Genomic DNA, 6000 nt, shown 5'->3' on the forward strand with positions numbered 1-6000 from the left:
CTTGGCCTTAAGGCGGGATTCACAAAGTCCAGCAACATTCACATCAATCTTTTACCCTGGAAAGCCTGCTAAAATGAAAATATATCTAGATTTCCCTTACGCAGATATTCTGTTAAGAAGAGTGCATCTATCCTCACTAACTGAAAGGGGAAATGGAGTGAGCAATCAAGTACACCCCACGTCACCGTTATTCAAGCTGGGATTCACCGTGCCTAGAAGCACTCTGAAAGCCTCAAATTTGCACTGAAGTGCTGTTGCCCCAGCACAAAAAAAGCTGAGTAAAGGATGTCAGTGCAACAGCAGTGAGCAGCCAAGAAGGCTAAAGAGAGCAGGCGGCTAAAACGCAGCACCGCTTACAGAACTTGAATCTGGTAAAGGCATCCCTCTTCTTACCCTCCTCTTCCTGGCCAAGATTATGGGGATGGGACAGCTGGATATCTAACACTACATTGCTAATCGTTTTAACCAAGTATGTTTAACAATTAACTTCTCAGAAAACAATGCTCTGCTGTCTTCCTCGACTGCTGTCACTATGCCTCCAATGTGTAGGCAAAACAGCTGTCTGAACTAAGAAAACCCAACTCAAAATAACCATCACACAGAGTCCTGGGACACAGCATCGAGTTCCACTGTGAAAATTATCTTCACCCCCCACAAAATGAGGACAATGACACATACACAGAAAAGGGGCAGTGATTGTGAAGGAAAATGAGACAAAAATAGCTTGCTCAATTTTTCTTGGTACATGGAAAATCCATTACAGAAGTTTACACGGCAACAATGAAGCCTGACAAGTTAGTGAGCTTGCGGCGTTGCGGGAGAGATGGCCCATCATTCAGAAATTCCTGTGCTGCACAAACGGAAGTCAAAGACGACTGTAATTTGGTCAAACCAAAAATAAGAAGTTCTGGTTCTTTCAAGAAGCAAAATACTCAACTGGCACTTTGCTACAGGAAGGTTGCGCTTCTATGTGAAAAAAACCCAAAATCTCACAACTTTGAAAAGCTCCTTGCAACAAAGTGACACTGCTTTATCACTCCCAAGCCCCAAAGCCTGTCGAACAGGAAGCCTGGTATTTCAATGCTGGCTGAAGTGACATTTGTACAGACAAACAGAAGCCCAGTGAACACACCAGTAGGATGGTACTGGTGTGAGCACAAGGCTCTCCAGCAGTACCAGAGCCAGCAAGTACTTCCAGAGCAACTCCCACATGAGGGCCTCAGCAAGCAGAGCGCTGGGAAGTTTTATCATCCTTGTGACGCAGGGAAGTACCGGGCCTCCCTTCAGCCCTGGCAGGGACACTGAGGCACAGGACGGTCATCCAAGGACATCCAGAGTCAGCAGCAAGACACTGTGGCATATTAGCTACCAAGAAAACCAGAATTCCATTACCAAGGACAGCTATAAAACTTCTGTTTGTTGTTATGAGAACTTACACTATCTGGCATTACTCTGTCAGCAGCACCACATAACCTAACAGCAATCTGATATTCACATCCCTGACGGGCTGCTTTAGTTACAGAAACAACATTAAAAATGTAACATCCTTTGAGAGATAGGCTGTGCAAGCCAGGCCAGTTTCAGCCACAAGCATGAAGAGTAACTCTTTGTGGCTGTTTTTTCCCCCGGAGGAAAAGTTCTTTCCCAACGTGGAGATATCTTCTGTCACCGAAGGCAAACAGGGCACTGTGAAAATATCAGTTATGACTTAAGCACCGAAGGGCTGCAGCCAACATCAAGCCAGCAACTGAAGTAGTAGCTGGTTATCTGTCTATATAGGACGCTTCCCCCCCTGTAGCGGCCTACACTCTGTCCTCAACACAAAGAAATCGAAATTATTCGCTGCCACACCAACTTCCCCGGCCGCCCTTACGCCGGGGCCCTCCCTCGGGAGCGAGCGGGAGGGCGAGGGCAGCGCCCAGCCCCGCGGCCCCTCGGCGGGGACACCCACCCGCCGGCGACAGCAAACCCCACGCCGCCGGAGCCGTCAGAAGCACCACGCGGGCCAAGCCAGCGCCGTTCTTTGTTGAAACCCGAGTCTCGCCCACAGACGCGGGCTGGACCAGCCCCCGGCCCGCCTGGCCTCTCGCCCTTCCCGAGGAGGCGGCGGCTCAGCATCCCAGATCTCCCCAGGCAGCTGGACGGAGGTCCGGCGTTCGCTGCCGGAAAGAGCTGTAGAAGAGCAGCCTGTGGCAATGCCGAGGCAAGAAGGTTTATTTTCACCAGCGCAAAGTCAAATCAACTCAGTTTATAAGAAATGTAAATCTTCAGCTATCTACCATCTAGAAACAATTCTCTTTCATAGCTCAGGAAACTAATTTCTATTGTAAAACATTTCATTATAAACTAGAAAACGTTTCAGAAGTGTATTTCTTTAAACACCAGCTTAAAAAACAGCACCGTTTAAAGAAAAAAAAAAGAAACAAACCCACAAACTCATCTCTACGTACCGTGCAACAAACCGAAATTCCCACGAACAGAACCCACCCATGGCAAACTTACCACGCACACCCCGCGGAGCACCTCTGCCGATCCGTTACGCGAGCAGAAAGGAGAATCCAGAAGTAGAGACGCGAATCACAAGTAAACAAACTCGCAACCCCCCCCACCGTGACTCGCAGGAGCACCCCCCTCGCACGGTGCCCCGCGCGGGAGAGAGACCGGCCCCAGCTGCGGGCTTCCAGCAGCTGCCGCCGCGCCAAGGGCGAGCCGCCGTCCCGGGGAGGCGGGGGGGAGCCGGCGGGCGCCGCGCCCGGGGGGCTGCGGGCGGCGCCGGGGCTCGGCTCGGCTCGGCTGGGCCGGGTCGCCCGGAAGCCCCGCCCGGTGCCCGGGGGCGGTGGCGAGGCGGGCGGCGGCCTGCGGCGGCCGCCGGGCTTTGTGCACGCTGCCTCCCTCCGGGCTGCCCGCCGCCGCCTCAGGCGAGAGCCGGCGCAGCTCGGGAGCGCGGCGAGCGCCGAGCCCCCTCGCGAAAGCCGATCCCGCTGATCTCATCACGGCGGGCTACTAACCCAATGGCCGGGGAATTAACAACAGACGGCGACGCCCCTTCCCCCCGCCCCGCCCCGGCCCCCGCGGACGCAGCGCGGCGCCCGAGCGGGCTCCCGCGACTCCCCGCCGCGCCGCCCCCGGCCCCGCGTGAAACTCGCCCCGCGGGCACCGACAAACTTTTCTTAAAAGACAGCACGCGGTCCCTGGGAGGCTGCTCGGCCCCCCGCGAAGGGCCCGGCGCCGTCCGCCCTGCGGCCCGCCTCGGGCGGGGAGGGCACGTGAAACGCCAGCGACGCGGGCAGGGGGCTGCCGCCGGCAGCTCCTGCGCTGCTCTCGTCTCCGCTGCTCTCCTCTCCCTCTCCTCTCCCTCTCCTCTCCTCTCCTCTCCTCTCCTCTCCTCCTCCTCTCCCAGCGAGCGCCGGGGAGGGGGCAGAGAGCACCCAGGGGCTCAGTGCTGCACAGCTGGCAGGGCACGGAAAACTAACTGAGGTATAAACAAAGCATGTATATTCTTGGGGTGGTTTTTTTGCATTATTTGATCTTTCTAGACCATATCTATGCAGGTGAAGCTCTGATTACACTCTTAGATGCTAAAACTGAACACACACTTCTAGATAAGCTTCGAGCCTTCTACAAGGCGATGGGCAAGGCAAGTCCTGTCACACCAGTGCAGTTTGTGAAACAGTCAAAAGGCGAGCGCTTCCATCACTGCTCATTCATTAACATCAGTAAATACCAACCTGAAAATCAGTGTTTCCTAACCTCTGGCTCTTAAACCCTCCCCCACCAGGACGAGCAGCAGAGGTTGACAGAGATGTTGCGTTTTCCCTCTCACACACACAGTGCTTGGGTCAGAGCTCGAGACAAGAACTGGCAGATGCTGCTGCTCCTCACACTGTCTGTGCACTTGCCACCCCAAAACTAGATTAACATCACTCAGAGATTTTAGAACACTGTAAAGGTGACATAAAATAACTGCCTCTTGCAGGACAAGCCAATAAAAACTTAAAGGTGAAGAACTTACACTAGAAAGTACTTTTCCTCAAATTCTGCTGTTCTGGCCTATGCTTCATACTTCTGGGGATGAAGCGGGCAAGATTCCCCACCTACCCACCCCCGCCCCCCCCCCCTCTTTCATGGTGATTATTTATTTCTACATTATTTTTATTTATTTTACTAAAATCTTCAGACAGACCTCTAGCAAAAAACTGAGCCAGACAAGAGAAATACCCACACTTAGACCATAAAGAAACGGGGAGGAAATTCTGTAGATTCTTTGCGAGTCTTCAGTCAAGGAATCCTCAGTATAAGCTGCAGTAAAACTGGCCGTGTTTCACGCATGCCATGCAGGCAGAAAAAGTGCCAGAGAAGGCAACAACCCTTCTATAGGGACCTAGAGGTGCCTCCAGGGGTGAGACAATCCAGAACCCCACCGAAATGTTTTAGAAAAGAGTATTAAACTCAAGTTCCTCTCCAGGCCTTGCATACACATCCATCCCCCCAGCCTTTGGGATAACTGGTGGAAGTACAATAAACAAAAAATAAAGGATGAATGTGAGTTTTCTATATGCTCCACAGGTCTTTAAGCCTAGAAAAGGCTTTCTACTGCTTCCCATTCCCTCAGGCAGTCTTTGTCTGGTTTACATATAATAAACGTGGAAGTCTTGAAATGAGCAGTCATCTGTGCTCTCTACTAGCAGACAAGTTACTGAATTTAAATCCTCCTCTTGGCTGTGAGCACCAGTTAATATCTGTTTCACAGCACTCATTTGGGAGAGGAGCCCTACAATGGGCAATGTCTGAACAGAGTAAGCGGGGCAAGCCTGTGCCTTGAAGGATGTTTTGCATTCTTTTCCTCAGTTTGTAACAGACTTACTTCTCTTACACACCTTCCCAAAGCAGCAGTGTCTCCTTACACTTTATTTGGCAGTAAGCAGTATAGTATGTTTTTCATTGTAAGATGGGATGCGGTCCTTCATGCCTCTGCCAAGCTTGATGCAAAAAGCAAACTTGGAAAGACTTCCTATATGGTTTGTAACACTAATTCTACAAAAGAAGATTAAAGAAATCACATTAGAAGTCAACTGTTGTATCTTTTCAGCCAGCTTTAGACACCTAGGTCTGAAAATTGAACAATGCAGAGATCAATCAGGCAGCACAGAGTTTTGGGAACACACTTCATGTGCAAAGGTGAAAACACTAGAGGGTGTAGAGAGTGTCATTTTGATTAACAATGGCTAGAACATGCTATTTGTATATAGATAAGAATGTATATACACCTTGCCACAGGGCTCATCAAAAGAATAAGAAACAATCACATTTGAAAGTATTGACACAATTTTAAAATGGACTTCGAGCATGGTATAGATACAGCCGGTTCTTTTGAGCTGATCTCATACAATACCTGGGGAGCTGAGGAAGAGGCATGCATTTGTATACCACCATTACGAACCTCTCAAAATAAACTCCGTGACACAAAATCAACAAAATGAACCATTTAGTACGGTTCCTGGAGCTGCACACCATGAAGGGCAGAACCCAGGCTGTATTGCAAGCATTGTGCATTACTCAGATTCCCCAAGTCTTCCACTGGTTTGATTTACCTCACAAAATAAAAATCACAGTCAGAAAGGAAAGCTTAAGAATAATATACCTGTCTCTAGGTGGCTGGGAAACACCACCATTAGGTGGTGAGGGGCAGGTGAGAAATGTTTTGCCTCTCCCATCTGCTTGGAATTGCTCGGCAGACAATGGAGAGCAAAAGCTGCCCACTGCCACCCATGGAAGAGTAAGTGCAGTAAAGAAAAAACAGATGAGGAAAAAGAAATTTGGTTTAGATGAAAGTATCACACATGAGAATCGTAGTTTGAAGTTGTATCTTGGCATCGGAGCTTGACAAACAGACTGCAAAGAGTAAACTGCCCATATTCGTTATTCCTGTGCACACTCATCTTCAAGGTAAGTTCCGCGCTTACTGCATGGTGAACCTTCATCCACCCTCAACTCCGCTCA

The 6000-nt window shown here is 50.2% G+C and overlaps 1 protein-coding gene across 2 annotated transcripts in view; it reads right to left on the reverse strand.

The window, feature by feature from the left end:
• The window catches only part of SPSB4 (splA/ryanodine receptor domain and SOCS box containing 4), a 96321-nt gene extending 93628 nt beyond the window's left edge, over positions 1-2693 (reverse strand). For both annotated transcript variants that reach the window (XM_075417296.1, XM_075417298.1), the window contains exon 1: positions 2503-2693. The gene's annotated coding sequence lies outside the window, so the exon portion shown is untranslated. The remainder of the gene's footprint in view (positions 1-2502) is intronic.
• Between the last annotated feature and the right edge of the window lie 3307 nt (positions 2694-6000).

Source organism: Opisthocomus hoazin, chromosome 4 (assembly GCF_030867145.1).
Source record: "Opisthocomus hoazin isolate bOpiHoa1 chromosome 4, bOpiHoa1.hap1, whole genome shotgun sequence".
Classification (NCBI taxonomy): domain Eukaryota; kingdom Metazoa; phylum Chordata; class Aves; order Opisthocomiformes; family Opisthocomidae; genus Opisthocomus; species Opisthocomus hoazin.